This window comes from Athene noctua, chromosome 2 (assembly GCF_965140245.1).
Source record: "Athene noctua chromosome 2, bAthNoc1.hap1.1, whole genome shotgun sequence".
NCBI lineage: Eukaryota > Metazoa > Chordata > Aves > Strigiformes > Strigidae > Athene > Athene noctua.
This window is the reverse complement of record NC_134038.1, coordinates 145,274,830-145,294,732: the sequence shown is the minus strand read 5'-3', so window position 1 is coordinate 145,294,732 and position 19,903 is coordinate 145,274,830. Positions and strand designations below refer to the sequence as shown.

The 19,903-nt window shown below is 44.4% G+C and overlaps 1 protein-coding gene across 6 annotated transcripts in view; it reads left to right on the top strand.

The window, feature by feature from the left end:
• THRB (thyroid hormone receptor beta) overlaps positions 1 to 19,903 on the top strand; it is a 166,549-nt gene that overhangs the window by 7,977 nt on the left and 138,669 nt on the right. For 2 of the 6 annotated variants that reach the window (XM_074900532.1, XM_074900534.1), the window contains exon 1: positions 1,691 to 1,806. The exons of 1 other annotated variant lie outside the window; for it this stretch is intronic. The gene's annotated coding sequence lies outside the window, so the exon portion shown is untranslated. Of the gene's footprint in view, positions 1 to 1,555; positions 1,588 to 1,678; positions 1,807 to 19,903 lie in introns of those variants that run through there. 3 more of the 6 variants (XM_074900537.1, XM_074900535.1, XM_074900536.1) reach the window with 3 other exon arrangements.

Below are 19,903 nucleotides of genomic sequence, written 5' to 3'. Positions count from 1 at the left end.
TGGGCTACAGCTCAGTCATCAAGGTTTGCTCTTGCTTCACAAACCTGTCTTCCTGGCTGTGGTAGAGTTAAAAAAATAATTACAAGTTTTTCAAAGGATCACCCACATACACATGGTATGAGAGCTCTTTTCTTTGTTGGTTTCATTTTATTTGTACATGACTCACTCTTGGCAAAATGAGCGAGCCTCATGAGCCTGTAAAAATTCTGTTTGGATTAAATGATTTGCATTAAATGATTTATAACTGCAAGAAGGGTTTAATATTCCTGTAATTCCTCAAGGAAAAACAAACTGATCTTATTCTTTCAAGTAGCTATTGCTTTCACGCCTGTTACTTCAGACGCCATCTTACTGGCTCAAGCTGATAGCTGCTAATGAGACTCTGGGTACTTACTTCTCTGCCCTTGCTTTCCCTGCCTTAGGAGTTGGGGATGGGCGGTGGGGATGTACTGTCATCCTTCTCCTAGCACATCCTTCGAGCGTGACTGAAGGCCAGGGGACGTACAGCCTCCCAGAACTGCCTGCCTTGCTGCGGGCAAGAAGCAGCATTTGTGCTGGGCTGAGGTGCAGCGATCGTGTTCCCGAGACTCAGTTTCCCCCCGTTCGGCAGGCCGGAGGCCCGTCCGCCTTCGTTTTCCTGTGGGAGTGGGTGTGCTGGTTCCAGCCCGCCTCGTCCCTGCCGACTCCTGCGTGGGGCGGCTGCCTGCAGGGCCCCTGGCCTGCCCACCCGGGGCTGGACTGGTTCCCCAAACCCAGCGATGCGGGGGCAAGGGGGGACCCCCACCGGGCATCCCGCCGCCTCCAGCCGCCTGCGCTCACCGGGGTTGCCCGCACGCCTGTGAGGGACGCCTTGAGGTGCGGCCTTCCCGGCAAAGCCTATTTGGGACGGGCAGGCGGTAAATAACCGGGCAGCCCGGCGGGACGGAGAAGGTGCCATCCAACAGCCCTTTGACTGGGTGCCCAATGCCGCGGCTGGCCTGGGTACCCGCTTCCAGAGGCCGAGGCACGGCCTCCCTGCCTGCGGCAGAGCTGTTACCAGGGCCGCTGCCTTCAGCCTCTCACCACGGGGGAGTCCTCCTCCTCCTCCTCCGCCCGTGCCCCTCCGTCAGGGCCATCCGCGGCCGCATGTTGCGGCGTTACCGCCGCCGCATTTTAATTTCCGTGGTGTCAGAACGCCGCGGGTGTCCCCGCAGCCCCGTCCCCGCACCTCGCCGCCCGGGCCTCTGGGCACAAGGGGTGACTCGGCGGCGCCCCGGGGCCCGCCCTGCCCGGGCGCCGCCCGCCCAGCCGAGCCGAGCCCAGCCGAGCCGAGCCGTGCCGTGTCGTGCCCAGCCGAGCCGAGCCGTAGGCGGGGGGATCCCGGCCGCCCGCGGGCGCCGGCCCCAGCGGCGTTACAAGTGGCCGCCGGGGGCGGCCCCGGCTCCGGCCCCGGCCCCGCCGCGGTCTCCCTCCGCCCCGCGCCCGCCTCCCGGCGACCCTCTACCGCGGCGCGGAGGGGCCGCGGGGCGCGTTGCGTAACGCTGCGCTCCTCTCCGCCGCGCGTCGCTTGAGGCGGCGCGGAGGCGCGGCGGGGGGCCGCGGCCGGAGGTGAGCGGCAGCGGCGGGCGGGGCCGGGGGGCGCAGCGCGGCGCGGAGCGGCGTGTGCGCGGTCCCGCGGGAGGCGGCGGGAGGCGGCGGCGCAGGCGGGGGGAATCCAGGTCACGTCCGCAGCCAGACGGCGGCTGGCGGGAGGGACGCGGCGAGAGGCACCGCACCGCACCGCGCCGCGCCCGGGCGGGTGCGCGGGCGGGCCGCTCCGTTTCGCCGGTAAGTCACCCGCGCTGCCGCTCGGGGTGGGGGGGCAGCACGCACCGTCCGCAGGCGTGGGCGGGCGCACCGGCGGCGGGCAGGGGGTGCCGGCTCCGCAGGTTGTCGGTGTCCCGGGGCTCTGCCCCCCACCCTCCCTCCCCCCCGCCCGCCCCCCTCCCCCGTTCGCGGCCGCTTCGCCGTCGCGGGGGCAGGGGGGCGGGCAGCCGCGCTGCCCGGCCGCTCGCTGTGTGTAGCCGTCACCGTTGGGGAGAGCGGCGGCAGCGACGCGCAAACGGTGTCGGGGAGAGAGGAGGGGAGGGCAGAGGGAGAGACCCGGCGGCCCGTCGGGGCGCCGCCCGCCCGCCCGCCCGCAGCATCCGGGGGCGGCGGGGGGCGAGCGGCGGCGCGGCCCGTCCCGTCCCGGCGGGGAGGGCAGGGAGCGGCTCGGCGGCAGCCGCCGGTATTCATCCCCGCGGGGCTCGGCGGTGCCGGGGAGGCGGCGGGGGGAGCCGGCGGTGTGCGTGTCTGCCGGCGTTTCCTTATTTCTGTTCGCAGCATCGGTGGTATTTCCTCGTTAAGAGTTTACCCATTGAAGTTTCATTTGACTTTCTAAAGCAGCAACAGCAATCCGTGGAGCTAAAAAGCCAAACGTGTTAATTGTTAACTAAATATAGAAGAGGAAGGCTTGAAAGCTGCTGTGGGTGGATTGATCGGGCAGCGTATGAGGGGAAAGGGAAAGGGAAAGGGAGAACTGTCAGCCTTAAGAAGCCATTTGCTGGTTGACACCATCGCACCTGTCCTGGTGAGCGGCAGGAGCCCCGTAGAGCCTCGGTCCCCAGAAACCCTGTTTGCACTCCTGTCATCCAGGAGGTGGAAGGAGAAACGCGGGTTAAGTTGAAGTCGCTGTAATAAGTACCAGAGCTGTCTCGGAGGGGCGAATGGGACTTTTTTCCTACAGTATATGCGTGTCCCTCATATTATTTTAACAGAAGATTCATACGTTCAAACTGAGCCATCTGCTAGTTACAGTAATAAATTTAGCTTTTATTTACAAAACAGTCTGTCGTAAATACATGTTTGCATAATTGATAGACTGTGGATCTTTTTATGAAATGGTTTGTTTTCCTTTTACAGTTCAGTACTACTTGTGTATTGAGGCAATTTACTAGATTTTCTGGTTCCTGTTTTCCAACTTCTGAATAAACATTTGTGGGGAAAAAAAAAAAAAAAAAAAAGAGCAAAAGGCTTGCTCTTTATAAGAAATTTCCGTAATAACAAGGTAATTTTCAGGACCCTTTATCATAATGCAATTTCACTAGTTAGCAGCATTGCCTTACAGTGAGAGGCTTGAGTTCTCCCCCTTACTTTGAACTGTAAATAATACAACTATTTAAATATACAGCCTTTTTTAAAGTGAAGAAGTTGGACTGTCGCTGGAAGGTGTAGCCCTTCATTTTCTCACAGGACAGCTGTTTAAGGCACAATAATAACAAAAGTTTTGTGAAACTGGATATGCTTACTTCCTTCCTCCAGAAGAATTTTTTTTTTTAATTATTCTTGATTTTCTACTAACTGGCTCAGAATCATCCTTCGTATTAGATCCAGGACCCTTAAATTAGTCTCAGCCTTCCTTCAGTTTATTTGAATTGGTGACCTTTGGATGAGCTGGTGTGTTCCATTGTTAGTTGCTAATGATGGAATAATCTAGTCCTGACGTACTGGTTGTGAAACCGAGGGTGCTGCTGCTGGATGGTCCCAAGGAAATTGAAATGTCCTATGGCTCCATGCTGGAAGAGGGAGGACTTAGCTGTGGTTTGCATCGGCTTTTAACTGTGGACTCTGATGTTCAGAGCTGAAAGGGCTCAAACCAAAGTCTGTTATAGTCGATGGAAAATCTCCCATTGATTTTTAGTGGTTTTGGATCAAGTCTTGTGTGAGCTGGTGTTGAGCACATCATGGCCACTCCAAATTGTTCAGTGCTTTTGAAATTCTTTGCATATCCAAGTCATTATGTAAAGCCAGATTTATTGTGCTGTCTCCTTCTCCTGTGTGGGAATATTCTTTTGCTGAGTAGAAAGTGGTGTTGGTGTTTTTGTTCACTCTTTTATATGCTACAGCATTAATTTTATTATCTGATCATTTCCTGTTATGGGAGGACAACTTTGAATGCTTTTTCCAAACTCCCCTCAAAATGGGAGAGTTTGGAAAAAGTGAATCTGCTTTCTCTGAAGGTTGCTTACCCTGCAGACAGGTTTCTTCAGATATTTTTCAAAGAGTGTATGATAGGGGGATATCTGAAGTCATAAGACGTGCTTTCTCTGATGTGCATATTGTACTTCCCCTGTTTAGTATATGGTTGTTTGCTGCTTTTTTTAAAGGTGAAGGGGAGAAAGTTGTTAGTGATAACAGATACCACTGTTCCATAAAGAAGCTTGCAGAATAACACATACCTGTGGTAGGCATATATCCTCTACTGGCTTCCCTGTTGATGATGAGCAGGATTTTTCCTCTTGGCTATATGTGAAAACCCAGCCAAGAGAAAAGTAGGGAGGAGAAAGATTACTGAACTTAAATCATGGAAGTTTGTCAGAGTTTATTGCCTAGTGTAGCCTGTCTTGAAATTTGATTCCATTTGGAAGGGAACCAAGAGGTGAAACCTCAAAAAACCCACCTGATTCGAGGCAGGACATCCTCCAGCAAGAATCTCATTTGCTACCGGAAGGGTGAGACCAGGAATTTTGGCTCCTTGGAAAAGGAAATACTGGAGCTCATTATCTCTTCTCCATCGTATTCTGGTTTACTGATTTGGGGTTTGCTTATTACTAAAAGTTGAAGAAGGCAAAAGAGGCATGCATATGAAAGAAGCTAAAGTAAATAGCCTGAGATGAGGGAGGGCATGAGAAGGAAGGTAGCACAATTTCTGTGAGCCCTTGTGTCTTGGATTACCTTCTGGGACTTGGGAAGTGCTAATTCTTCCAGCCAAACTAATTTGCTCTTTAATGGGAGATGGCTGTCATGGCAGAAGGCACGGCTGTACTGCAGGATGCAGGGTAACAATGCAGAGCTGCATGTTTCCTCTGTCTTCTTCTTTCATGTGCTGGATTTCCAAAGCACGTGAGAATCTGGCGTCTGGAAGAAGGGAGGAGATACTGCTGGGGTACTGTCCACCTACCTGCAGGGAACGAGGCGGTACATTCATGCCATGGGTTTCTAGAGGGTACGGTCAGGAAAGATCTTCTTAGTATTTCCACAGTTCGTCTTTGTTCCCTCCTTTCCAAATTTCAGAAATGGCTTTGTATGCAGTCCTAGATTCTCTTCCTGCATGGCCCCAGTCAAATAAATAAAGAAATGCCGTTCAGGTTTAGGATGGCAGAATTCTGCTAAGTCACGAAGGTACTCTCCTTCTGTCTGCTTAACTGAAGTAAGATCTCCGAGTAGTTGAGGAGGTCTGTACTGGAAAATGCAGTTATAGGTATGTTAGTCCAGGGGGCTGCTTGGGTTAATTTATCCCATCAAAGTAGTTAGTAGGATAATTCACATGGCCATTAGTGCAGCAGTACTGCTTCTGACGCTTTTTTAAATTTGTCATTGTGCAGTAAGGAAATGCTTTGTCTTCTCAGGGATGAGCCGGCTTTTTACATATTTTACAGAGACAACTAAACAAGCAATACATGTATTATGAGAACCTTTGTTATGGAAATCAAGGACAGACTATAAATAAAAATAATTTCTGTGTAAAGATTAAAGAATTGTATTTCTTCAATACTCTGTTATTTCGTCGATTGTATGTGGTCCAAGAGGACATATTGAATAAAGTAATTGAATGTTGCATAAGTTGTTTCTCTCATTTAATTCACAACACGTGAATGAAATTGTTTCCATTACTCACCACTGCTGCTTTACTTTAAACATAGTTATGGTAGGGGGACAACGCAAGCGAAAAGATCAGTTGGAAAAGTTGGTTCTGTTATTAACCTTTTCAGTTTATGGTCACACTGCCAAAGTGCATGTAACAGCCTGCAACTAGACAGGATGGAATTGTAAGCAAATAAAATGCCTTTTTGAAATATGAAAATTAAGTTATGTATTCAATTCTTAATGCTTTTGGTCATAAAAGTTCTCATTTTACTCTGACTTGTTGTAGTTTATTAGGAATTAAAGGTCCTGTGAAACTTACGCCAGTAAAATAGTCAAAGAATAAAGGAATAAACTGCAGTTTTTAAAAAATTGCTGTATATCCTCAAGTGTCTTAAATATACAGAATTGTCACAATTTTTACTGATGAACTAAACCAGCAAATACTCTTATGTTATAATTAGATTATACGCATGAAAGCAGTGTGATCATTCTAGATTACAGAACTGTTCTCTGTCCTCTGGTGAACCTAACCCAATAAATTAGGGTTCTGTTTTCCATTGGAAGAAATAAAAGGACTGATTGTCAAGCTGCCTAATAGGTAGAAAACAGGGCAAGAAGATCAATGGCTCCTCAAGTGAATTTAAAGTAAAAATGTAAGTCTTTCATTTGCTGGGTGAGGAAGGAGTGAAGTTGGTACATGTAGAACCAAATTGCTTATATGCGTGCATACACAATACATACTTCTTTATCTTGGATAGAGGATCATTAATTCTGCTCACCTGCTAAATACTTTTGCCTATTCTAACACTGATGTTTGCATGTCTTCTGGATTACCTCATGGGAGTTGGTAGGAGTGAACTCTAAGCCACAGGTACAGCAACAACGTTGCTTTGCTGTAGGATGTGCTTTGGAACAGCTGTGGTGGAGGAAAATAAAGGAGGTCTTTGAAGAAAATTAGAAGTACTTGTCACTACATCAGTAGCTGGATCATTGGACAATTTCTCAGTAACTGCTTAGTGACACGCATATGGATGAACCGTTTTTAAAATATTCACAAGAAAAATATACTTCTGTGGGTAAGAACAGCTGTTTTCATCACCATTGCGAGTCGGCTTCCTTGAGTCCTGTGTCATGTTTGCTGTCATTATCTACATCCGTACAACGTTCTTGAACTCTGGGCCTTTTCCTTTCTCATGCTTCGTGGATTTGCAGACATTCACGTCTTTCTTCCACTGCCTTGGTCTTGCACCTTGTCCTCCTTTATATACTGTTAACTCCTCACCTCCCACCCATGACTGCGTTATTTCCCTTGACTCAGCTATGCCAGCTACTTTCCAAGTGTTCCAGCCAAGCTGCATTTCAGCAGATACGGAGTGCTGCTGCTACTGCTTCTCGATTTCCTACTTGTAGAAAGAATGAGCACTAATAAATTGAACAGATTTCTTCTTTATCATTGTTTTCTCACCTTTAGCACAGTGTTATAATTCCCGGTCCATTTGCCTACCTCTTGCAATTCTTGACAGGTAGGATTACCTTCATGTGACATCATACTATCTGTTTTCTAGCTTTACATTTTATTTCAGTGGTTTATTAACTTATTGCTGGCTCTTTTTTTATTTTCTTTTAATATTTCAAATGTCCTTTAAAAAAAAAAAAAGTGTGTGTTTTTGTGCAAGGTGTTTCAAAGCGTAATTAGGTGCTGTAGCATTTCTGTATAAGGCTTAGAACAATTTTGTCCATGGCTTCAGGAAATGGAAGGGTTTATCCTGAGCCTTCTTTAAGTCAGGTGTCTTAATTTCATATTGCATTTATTCCCCTAAAAAAGATAAGGTGAACACATTATCCAATTAGATAAACAGAGAAAGATTCTGTACGGAGTTGTGTCCATGTAAAACCAGAATATACATGCCCGTGCACGTATGCATTAGAAGGCTATTATGCTATAAAATACATGTGACAAATGTTTTTAAAGCAAAATAATTACTTCCATTAAATAATAAAGTATAATTTTATTTCTACAAATACACAGAAAAATATATCTGGAACACAGAGTACTTCCCATGCAGCATTGAACTGCAGGTATTTTATGTTGTGCCCATTTCACTGATGTGACTTACTGAAGTGATTTGGTTTTCTGAAGTGCTCTTCTTGACCAGAAGAAAACAGTTTAGTTGGTCCAGAGGACTTGGATCAACTGGTTGACTGCCTGAGTTGATGATTATTAAGGTTATAGCATCAAACACTAAGGAAAAAGAATACCAGAACTAAGGTTGATTATGCAGCCTTAATTCAGGTATCTTTAAGTATATGCAGATAAACTAAGGTTTAGAGTCCACAGATGGTACTGCTTCACTTTTCAGGGTGCTCGGTGTTGTGTAGTAATAGTTGTGTTTGAAAACTATGGCTCCTTTTAACTTTATTTGAAACTGTGAAACTACTGAACATCAGATCACAGGGAATGCAGTTGGTTATGTAGAATATGGGGAGCATGTGGTCCTTGCTACACATGCGACATTAATTTGTCACCGTTTATTGTGAATTTTGTGTCTGCACCATGAAGGTATTTAACCTGATTATCCAACTTAGCATTCAACTGTGGTAAACTGTTCATCTTTTTTTTTTTTTTTTCACCCCACCCCAAAGTCTGCTGCCTCAGATACTTCACACTTTTCTCCTTTGCCAGCAGTATGGCAGGAATGCTAGAGACATTTCATTTACCTGAAGAATCCTGTGTATGGAGATGGCATCCTCAACCTCATTTCTCTGTAAGGTGTCCTGTCAGTTACTCTGGTTGCTGAATCTGACAGATGTTGAAGGTGGCTGCCATGCTTCTGCTGTTGACAGAGTAGGTTGCACTGTCCTTGGAGTCATCTGCTGCCTGGTTCCCTCTGACAGGGTCTTCTCGCCACCCGCCACCAAAAGGGATAAGTCAGTGACAGGAGTCCTGCTTGCCATTGTGTTGATCAGATCCCATGCTTTTGTCTTCTCATCTTGCTGCATTACTGAGCGTTGGATTCTGTGATGGTGGTGTGGTGGATTTTTTTGTCCCCAGTCCCGCTGCCTTTTGGCATCAACCCCCCTTGAACTTGGCAGTTCTGCTGCGTATGTATGCGACCACTGCCACGTGCTGTGAGACTTTGACAAAAATGGTGATAGCCTCTGAGATGTATGAAGCCTTCATTCTTGCCAGATGAGTTGCTGCACAAGATATGTTCTTGATGGCAGCTGTCTTCATTTCCATTGAACTTTGTGAGAACCCAGAGACTGCTCTGATAGTCAGACCTCCTGGGAAGGCCTTTTGCTTTTGTCTTCTGCCCAGGGAAGATGAATCTCACCCGCTGTCTCTCTCCTGGTAGGATGCAGGGAATGTGCTTGCAACCATTCTGGCCATGCCTTTCCAGTGGGTGAATGATGGGAGTGTGTTTTGCAAGGCAGAAGGACCTTCTACTGTGATCTCTTCAAGAGGCCTTGTATCAAAACACCTCAGTTTTGTGAAGGTAGAAGTGCTTTCTCTGCTAGGAGATTAGGTGTGTGGGGGAATGGTGTGGCATGGGGCAGGGAAGTTCTGGATTTCCTAATTCCCGAGTGAGGGAGGACTCTGGTCATACCCTCTCTATGGAGCTGTTCCCTGAGCTAGCCATCCTGGTCCTGCCTGCAGTGACATGGATAACACAGCTTGCTCTGGCATAGGATTCTTGGGAGGGGGACAGCTAGCTAAGGTGCTTCCCTTCCTCTGTTGCTTTCATCTCCTCTCTCTGCCTGGCTTTCTATTTAGGGCAGTTTGCCCATTTCTTACATGGGCCTACAGCTGTTTGCCTTCAGCCCTCCTTTCTCAGCAGTGCTGAGTGCTGTCAGTGTTGACCATTTATAGTCAAACCTGGTTATGATCGAACCTCTCAGCTGTGGTTATGGAGTGCTTCGGCATTTTCCCCCCACCTACCTAATAATAAGTCCTTCATTATCAAGCCCTTCTTTTGCTTTCTTTATGTGTTAGTGCCCAGTGGCCAGGCTTTGGGAGTACTCTTGTTGGTGTCTGTTGGTGAGGGGCTTTCATAGCTCCGAACCAGTGGACATGGAGTGGATGGAGCCTTGCCAGCCCATCTGGTTTGTGGTTCTGAGCTTGTGAGTGAAGAGAAGGGACAAGCAGGCTTTCCCCAAACATGCCCCAGACCAACGGTTGATGTGGCAGGCAGCTGCTTTCCCTCGGCCTCTCCTTTGCCATGGACATCTTGGTTTGCCAGACTGCAGTCCAAAGGGCGAGGGGCAGGCACCGTGGTCAGCTGGCTGGCAAGGGCCTGAACTTCTGTAGGCTCACAGGGCCCTCTGGAGGGAGATGGCAGACCTGGCCGCGCTTGTTTCTGCAGCCAGGACCATACCTCTGGTCTTCAAGCATTGCACTGGCTTCTTCAGAATGCCTGTTTCCTGGCGTGGAGCTATGTATATGGAAAAATGTATGTGTATATATAGTGTGCTTCCTTCTGTTTTCGGATGTCTCCAGATCTTCTGAAATACCCGATAGCTGGTAAATTCAAGAATCAGAATGAAACAAGGTTTTTTCCCAAATACATAGAAAATCTTGTGGAGCACAAATAAACTTAGGCAAGCCCCTCTCCCCCATTTTCCCTTTCTGACTAGATTTTCACAGGGACAGCAGAATTATTTCTTGTCATAAGGGCCTTGCTTGCCAAATTACAGATTCTGTTCCAAGGAGTAGGAGAACTCAAGTAGTTGAGAAAAAAAGAATCTAAAATTTTGCATATAGGAAAAAAATCCCACCACATTTCCTTTGGCTACTTCTGCAGAAATAGCAAGAACATTGTGACTGGTTGCACACTAGTACAGACTGCCCAGCCAGCTTGTGGCATCTCCATCCTTGGAGATATTAAAACCCCAGGTGGACATGGTCCTGGGCTGCCTGCCCCAGGTGACCCTCGGTGGGTTGACCCTGGAGGGTCCACCCTAGGGTGGACTAGAGAGACTCCAGAGGTGCCTTCCGGCCTCAGCCTTTCTGTGACTTAATAGTTCATCTTGAGATGGACAGTTTGATGTGGGGAATTGCAGCACACTTGGTAAGAGGTGAGTGACATAAATAATTTAAGGTAGTTTCATTTAATGGGAAGTGTTAGAGCACACTTTAAAAATAAGCTGGTCTGCCAGGCTTGCCCATAATAAATTCAGGGGAGTCAATAAAAATATTATGAATTCAAGCCAAAATAACAGAGAGCAAATCTTAGTACTTCTGTCTACACAAACAACTTGAGCTTCTCTGTAACTTTGAAAAGTGCCCTAAATGCCTTTTCCATGCACACATCGAAGTTGTGAGCTTTCTTAAAACGTAGGACCAGATTTTGTGCTCTCACCTTTGCACGTAAGGAGCCAGTGCTCAGAATCATTGCCTTTGGTCCCATAGAAAGAGTGATAGGGGCATAAAAAGTAGCCAGAACTTGGCTGCTCTTCGGGAGTAATTTTCTGATCATGCTTTGTTCATAGGAATGGAAGTGTAAAAAGTAAATATAAAATAAACTACTTTTATGAACCCTTGACCTTTGCTACCCAGTTTGGCTCCCAGAGCTTTTCCAGAGATCTCTTTCTTGTGTTACGTGTGTCTCCAGCAAGAAACCCAAGTACTGAAAGCAAGAAAGTGGTGGAATGGTAGCCACAAAACCTGAACTCAAGCAGACAGTCTTCCCTCTCCCATTACTACTACACCCACTCATGATGCAGTCCTGTGGGGACCAGTGTGGACACTGGCTGGCAGCCAAGGCATGTACTAGATATACCCTTACCTTTGCTCATAGCTCAAGTTCATCCACAAATGGCAGCTGAAAATTCATGCCTGTAATATAAGTTCACATCAGTTTAACCCATGTTTTGCACCAAGACTGCAGGCTGCTTTTTTTCTAAAATCATAGAATCATACAATGGTTTGGGTTGGAAGGGACCTCAAAGATCACCTCGTTCCAACCCCCTGCCATGGGCAGGGACACCTTCCACTATCCCAGGTTGCTCAAAGCCCCATCCAACCTGGCCTTGAACACTGCCAGGGAGGGGGCAGCCACAGCTTCTCTGGGAAACCTGTGCCAGTGTCTCACCACCCTCACACTAAAAAAGTCTTCCTTATATTTAACCTAAACCTCTCCCTCCCTCAGCTTCCACCCATTACCCCTCATCCTGTCATTTCAGTCCCTTGTAAAAAGTCCCTCCCCGTCCTTCTTGTAGGTGCCCTTCAGGTACTGGAAGGCCATTATGAGGTCTGCCCAGAGCCTTCTCTTTTCCAGGCTGAATAAGCCCCAGTCTCTCAGCCTGTCCTTATAGGAGAGGTGTTCCATCCCTCTGATCATCTTGGTAGCCCTTGTCTGGACGCTTTCTAGCAGTTCTATATTATTGTACCGGGGCTCCAGAGCTGGACACAGGAGTCCAGGTGGGGTCTCATGAGGGCAGAGTAGAGGGGCAGAATCACCTCCTCGACCTACTGATCACCCTTCTTTTGATGTAGCCCAGAATCTGGTTGGCTTTTTGGGCTGCAAACGCACGCTGTTGGTTCATGTTGATCGTATCATCCACCAATGCGCCCAAGTCCTTCTCCCCAGCACTGTTCTCAATCCACTCATTACCCAGCATGTATCTGTGCTTGGGATTGCACCAGCCCATGTGCAGGACCTGACACTTGGCCGCCTTAAACTTAATGAGGTTGGCCTGGGCCCACCTCTCCAGCCTGTCCAGGTCCCTCTGGATGGCACATCTCTTCCTCCTCCCACACCACACAGCTTGGTGTCATCGGCAGACTTGCTGAGGGTGCCCTCCATCCCACTATCCATATCGCCAACAAAGATATTAACAGTACCAATCCTTGAGGGACACCACTTGTCACAGGTCTCCACTTGGATATATTTAGAACCATTGACCGCAACCCTTTGAGTGCAGCCTTCCAACCAATTCTTTATCCACCAAGTGGTCCATCCATGAAATCCATGTCTTTCCAACTCTCCATTTCTCAATATTTTTTACGTATTTCCTCAATTTATGAGGACTAGCAGGAATTTACCTTGGAGATAGAAGGCAAAGGGGAAGTGGATTGCTTGCTGTCCAGGCAAGCATAACGTGCAGTAAGACAAAAAGCTTGGACTCCCCTTTGTGAGGTTCAACTCCAAGCCAAGTTATAACTTGAGCTCAGTCTCTTCAAAACATGCCTGTTTAGATGCAGCTGTAGTCCATTTTGATGATAAGTCTGCAGCTGAATTAATTACCTGATGGTGCAAGAAAGATATTTAAAGGCAGACCTTTACCACTCCTAAGTCCAGATCTACAAGATCAAATCTCCTGTATGAATTTTTTTAATGTTTTGTTGCTAAGGTTTTCGTGATAGATCATGCCTAATCTTGTCAGTATTTCCTTAGGTCTTGCTTCTTTAAATAGCTTTGGATAAGTGGAAGATCCTGATGCAGAGATCTCCTGAAGTCAGTGGAAACCATGGGCAGCTGAAAGAGGCGAATGCCTTGTGTGCTCTGCATAGTCCTAAACCAGACTGTGTTTGGGAAATGAGAGTAGTATAGTATTACTGTGTTTGCTTTGGAAAGTAATCTAATCTAAAAGAGCTTGAAACAATTTGCAAATTAGGATTGTGAAAACCTCAGTGTCATTGTTTCTTCTTTAAGAGAACAAGCCTTTAAACCCAGAAAGAGTAGTAGGCAGGAGGAATTTGAAAGATTCAACCTGGCAGATGTTGCAAGGCATGGGACAGACTAGGACTAAGCTTTACCTGTTGCTGTGTGAAGGTTAAGAACTGCAGTCTGTGTTAGGAGACCCAAATTTCACAACACTTGGGTGATGGTGTAACAGGAAGAAGGGTGTGGGCAAAACTACAGAGAGACATATGAGTAATTCAAGACCTCACCTGTTTTCCCATCTGGAGAGCAGGGCTAAGTGGGGAAAGCAGATGGGCAGATCAGAAGTCACAGTTTAAATGCTTACTTTTGCTGAGTTTATCTGTATTGAGGGTAATCTTTGGGGATTCATGTTTGTTGCACGCTTTTTGTATTTTTGGATGGTTTGTTTCTGAGTCAGAAAAAATGATGCCTGTTGTTTCTCCTTTTATATACTGTATCAGCATAGCAAATCTGAGCTACTAGGTTATAGCCAGCAGATGCCAGCAGTCTTTGTGATACTTTACTGTTAATTTACATGGATGTATTTTCTTTAATAATATTTCTAGTAGTGAACAAGCTACTTTTTTAATAATATCAGAGGGGTCGAATTACTGTCTCATTTGCATGTGAAAAGGTCTCGGGGAGTATCAAAGGAACATTATGACCTGAAGTAGTGCTCAGAAGTGATATATCAGAAAGTAAAAGTTATGATCCCAACAATGATTTTTGAAATTCAGTCAACGTTACGTATGTTTAATAAATACACATCTTCCTGCAATATTTGAAATCGGGGTTGGGACTCTGAAATGGAACTTAGTATGAGATTGCCTTCAGTGGTTATTACTGCCAGATAAATGGGAAAGGCAAAAATAAAGGTAGGTGAGACAAGCTTACTATTTTCCAAAGTTCAGCAGTTTTGTGAGCAAAATGATCTGCTTACAGTGTGTTTTTGAGATAAAAATAATTTTATCTACAGTACTAAATTTGGAATCAGTATACCCAGCTATCTGCATCTGTATATATGGCAAGCCTCACATCTTGATTTAGGGATTGAATTTACACCGTGCTCTTTGTTTTTCTTCAGACTTTTGCTGTATCACTTGAGGTTTTTTTCTGTTGCGATGCAGAATCTCCTTGGTGAATTTTGTTGTATTTCTTATGTACTGATATCTTTGTGAAAAACTTGGCAAAAGTTTGTAAAAACTCAATATAAGAGTCCTTATGCCTTTATATGTCAGCCAGTGGTATTAATACTCAAAGCAATTAATGATCTTCTCTTTTTAATCCAAGCTAATGTCTTCTAATCAACATTATGTAATTCAACAAATACAACAAAACCTACTGAATTAAGATTCTGTACTCCACATTTTGGTATCTTTTGAACATTTTGTAGATCAGAAGCTGAATTTCTGGTAAGTAAATGCATTATCGTTTTGAGTCAAGAAATGTAATTTTCTGTCGACACTTATATTCAGGTTATGTTTCTGCTGAATTCCCCATTGTTAATTAAGAATAATTTTATCGCTTTGGTTAACATAAGAAAGTGGGACATTATTAGGGTGTTGGCCTTGATGTTTTGATAACAAGTTAGCTGCTTTGATCTGGCTGTGTTGACAGTAAAATTGGGTCTTCTGCTTGGACGTGTAGGAGAAATACATGTTTGGTTAGACCGTTATCACATTGGAGGAAGTATCTTGAATTGGTAAAGCAAAGACAGGCACAGCAATAATAAAAAAAAAAAAAGGAGAAAAAAAATTGAGCAATACAAGGTCACGCAGAACAGTGTCACTTCGCTGATAAAATTTATGGCTGTAAACAGAGGTCATGACGTCACTGTGGCAATCCCAGATCTTCTCAGCTTTGTACCGTTTTCCTAAGGCTCACATAAGCCCAGTCCTAGAACACTGTGTTCCCTTTTGTGTATGCCTGTGTATTTATTATTTTTTCTAACCAGAAGAGATTAAATGGAAGAGCATTCAGGGAGGAACTGGAAAAATAATAGAGGGAGTGAAAGGAAAATTACATTAGCAAAGTCTGCAAGGTGTCTCTGTATGACAATGGTGTCTGTTGGCGATGTGTGTCTGAATTGTCTGAAAGTAGTTACAAATGATTAACTGTAAAAAGTGAAAGAGGTTTTTTAATTTTAACAAAGGGATCTACTTATTAGAAGGGATGGATCTATGACACTGTTCCCTGTGTGATGGTGTTATCACCTTGGAAGTGTTTGATAGGAATTTAAGTTGTGTAAAGCACCAGCAGCTGTATAGTATGGAATGATATAACTTTGGTAGAATGAGGGATAGACAGCTGCTGAAGTCCTCTCTTGTATGATCATTTTTGATAATTGTGACATGTTCTGGGTTTGAACACTAAATAATGCATTTGACGGAATATAACTCTAGTGTAACAACATTGAGAATATGGACCATTTACATCATTTAAAAAAAAAAAAAAGGAAATACTTACATTGAAGTATTACCTATTTTAGCATATTTTTTCTAAATTAAATATTCACAATAATATAAAGCAAAATATAGCAAAAATGGGATTTGTTGTATTTGCCTAATGCAGGTGTATATAGTCTTGTAAGCACCATGTGACATTTTAGATTTTACTTTATTTTCCCTTTACGTTTCAGACTGGCAGTTAAAATGCCCTAAAGGGGTCTTCATTCTAGATGAAGTGCTCCAATTTCACTCATCTTTCCTTCCTTTTCCTTTTCCTTATGGTAGTGTTTTAAGTTTTGAGGACTGTTGGGGAAGAAGTGCCATCTTTTCTATTACAAACATTGACAGCTTAAGCTACTTGGTGTCTTTTCAGTGATCTTCTGTCAGCCAAAAAATTAGGAGTACCTCATAGAATTGCAGGTTATGTACACATGTGACCCTGATTCAGAAGTGTAAGTATCTGTAATTTAAGAAACTTGTAGGACAGGTTGTGTGATCCATTTTGTGGTTGGCCATCTCACTAGCTGTCTGGTTCTTCTCTAAAAAATGCTATTTAAAATGTTATGACAACTTTTTACAAAATTGTGATTGAAAATCACATAATCTCAAAAAACTGAACTGTGAGTAACTATATAGAAGTTGTAGATTTGTCAAAGCACAACAGATTACATTTCAAGACCGATATGCTAGGAAAAGTATACAGGGAAGAAAGGGGAAAAGGCACTCCTGTCTCCACATCAGAACTACCGGGTTTAGTATACGTTCCCCTAGTTGCTTGATTCCTCAGCTGGGCAGCACTCCCCAAAATATGGTGTCCATACCCAACCTTCAATGGTGGTGTCATGGTAAAACTTAAGTGCTCTTTCCAACTTCCCAAAGAAATCTAACGTGACTATTTCATCCTCATGAAATTTTCAAATACATCCCAGCTTCCTTAATTTCAGATGTTGCATGTCAAGTAAAGACACAGTTGTGTGGACAACATCCATTTCAACTTTCATTCTGGGTCTTCTTCTAATACAGTGGTGTTCACAAAGTAAGCAGGTTTGGTGCATGGTTTTTCCTATCTTCACGTAATTCCTTATTGTCCTTAAATATATATTTTTTTTTTAGGTTGTTCTGCTTTAGTCCTTACAAGTAAACATTTCAGAAGGTTCTATGAAAAGGAGCAGTTAGAGTATGTTTATGGTCTTTAACTCTTGCTGTCACTCCAGAGCCACCACTCTCAGCTGCTGAGATGTCACAGGGATCACTAGCTTCCATTTAATTTTTTCTTTTAAAACTGCTGATGACCTTCATAGGTGTCTGGGAGGTTGTGCAGAATGGCTGGGAGCAAACTGCTGCAGGCTAAATCCTTACAGACGAATGGTTTTGTGAACGGACACCGCCAATATGTAGCGTTTCAATGGTCTGCATTGTTTGTAAGGATATTGGCAATCAGGCAGGAAAGCAGCACTGCAAATCTAACTCTGTAGTTACAATATGCAGGTAAACTGCTCATTTCTACTATGTGTTATCAGGCAGCTTCCTAGCACTTTGAGAATTTTCTGATGGGGAATTCATCTCCAATCACTGAAGGTGGTGAAGCACTCTCCCCTTCATTATTACCACTTCCGTATGCATCTTACTTCTTATGATACCTTATATGTTTCTAAGTTAACTGTTAGGCTCCAGAAGTTCCTCTGGGAAGTATGATGGCAGAACTGAGATTGTGAAAAATACACTTGTATCATGTCCGTTGAATGACAGGATTACCATGGTGTGTTTGTGTTGTGTCATCCAAATAAAAATACCTCTTCCATTTGTTCCTGCATGTATTTAAGACTGCATTTACCTGTTTGTATGTCTGTAAATGGTGCTTTACAGTCATATGAAGAGAGGTACGGTCTTTCCCCAGGTCTTCTAGCATATTTTTATCTAATTATGGCTATTTTCTATAGCTTTTCTGGCTTTTAACACTTCATTAGGAAAAATGCACGTAAGTGATTCAATTTCCAGTGCTGTCTGTTTACCCATGTTAGAAATTATTCTTTAACTCTGTGTGTTTGCTTTTTTAAGGATATCATGACTCACTATTTACTTATGGGTAATCATCTTTAGTAAACAGTGCTCTTGTAAGAGCTAATACAGAGCTTCATGTGTATCAGTTAGGGAGAGGGTTTTCAGTTCGAAAGTTCCTGCCAGCTGTCATCCCCACAGCTAATATCACCCCATAATATGAAACTAGTTACAAAATACCAAAAATAAGGTTCGTGTTTAGAGAAACAGGAAAGCTTGCAAATAAACCAGAATTCAATAACATGTATGACTTCAGGGCTGCAGCAAAATATACTCAGGCATGTAATACTACAGATTTTTATTTTGTATCTGATATTGCTGTTTGGTTGGTATTTTATACTTTTCAATTAATGAAAGAAAAAAATGGCATAAAATAAAATAACTTAATCCTGTCCAATCCTGTTTGTTTTGTCTCTATTACCAGCTACTTTCCTTAAAATTATATCCTAGGTTTAGATTTTTTAATCATTGCCTGGCTGACTAAGTGATGACTCTCTCGTCTCCTATTTATAAAAAAAGTGAAAAGATTTAGTTCATGAATTTTTCATATAGACTACAGACATACTGTTTGGGGCCAAATGCTGTCCTCGGTTACAAGTCAGTGTTGCTGGTTAGCTGTCTGAGTCAATGGCAGCATTGTGAATGTATTTCAGCGTAGTACTGAGACTTAAATGTTTTGTTTCTATTGTGCATATGGGGGTAAGAATTCAGCAGATGATAGATAAACTGATTATAAAAATAGATAGGAAATAGAGGTTCATTTTCCAGTCCAACATGCTGCTGCCAGTACTGAAGCAAGAGTAAAACCATTACTCACTGCCCTGCGGGTGCTGCACCCTGCAATGAATGAGTACCATATTTTAAAATATCTAGTAACATCATGAAAAACTGAAGTCAAAGCAGAAGTTGAAATCTTAATTAGTGAAACTGCCTTTCCTCCTTTGGTGCTGCCAGCCAGAAAAATCTGGTTATATTTTCAATTTTCTGAAACGGACTTTGCCTTTTCACTTCTTAGGATCTGTCTGTGAAACCAAGAGCATGGAAAGGTATAGTATGGGAGGCATCTTTATGTGCCTTCACTGCCTGTTTTCAGGTGCCCATCAAAGTTTTACTTTCAGGGCAGCCCTTACCCCTGTATTCTTTCAGCCTCCAAGATTTTCTGTACTTTGAAGTTAAAAACCAGGTTAACCTTTGACCAAGAATTTCAAAATCGCCTGATGGAAAGCCCTTTCCTTTCTGCTGTGTGATAAATTAAAAACTCTCCTCAGCATATAGGACTTAAAACGCCTCTGTAGAAAAGACCTGAGGCTTTATTAATTCTGAATTGCAGTCTTTCTGGATAATTCTTTTTAGGAGGAGGCATCCTTCTTAGGTGTTTGAAGCTCTTCCTTCCTTTTTGACATGGAGAATAGAAAATTGAGCAAAAATAATAAGAGGGAAAACGGTTAGTAGTGTTACTGTGATGTGAGGATGTTACCCACAGCTGGGGTCTGGCAGGTAAATACGAGATTGCTCTCAGCCTTACTAGATTGAGACCTGTCTGAAATAAAAGAAGACGGCAAACCCAAAGAAAACTAAATGGAAATACAGCCCCCCTGTAGTTTTTGTGCTGTAATGAGGAAAAAATTCCCTTTGTGCTGAGACAGCTTAAGGTTGTTTTTTACCTGAAAAAGGACAGAGCATCGGCTGTTGCTGGATTTGCAGTCCTCTCGAGCTGGTGGGCATAGGCAGTCTTCTCAGTCCCTGTACACAGTCTCAGGGGGAGATGGAGAGCATTGTTTGGTATAGCGGTACATGGTATATTTTATATTTGACATTCTGATTACTGCTCCCTGCATGAGCATCGTGAGGTTTCTGAGTGAGTTTGTTAGTGGTTTCATGGATTTCTGTCCTCCTTCTGTAATGCTTTCCCAAACTGTTTTGCAGTCTCGGGGTTGGGAAGCTCACAGGTGCACACATGTGCTCTGCTCTGTCTACGGGAGAGTTTTGTGTCGGGGAGAACTGGGCATCGATACCGCCTAGGTATGGCACCCCAGCGGGGTGCTGGGTGAGCGAGCACGGCGGCTGCCGCTGCCATCCACCTGCCCCGGTGCTCCTGCAGAAGGC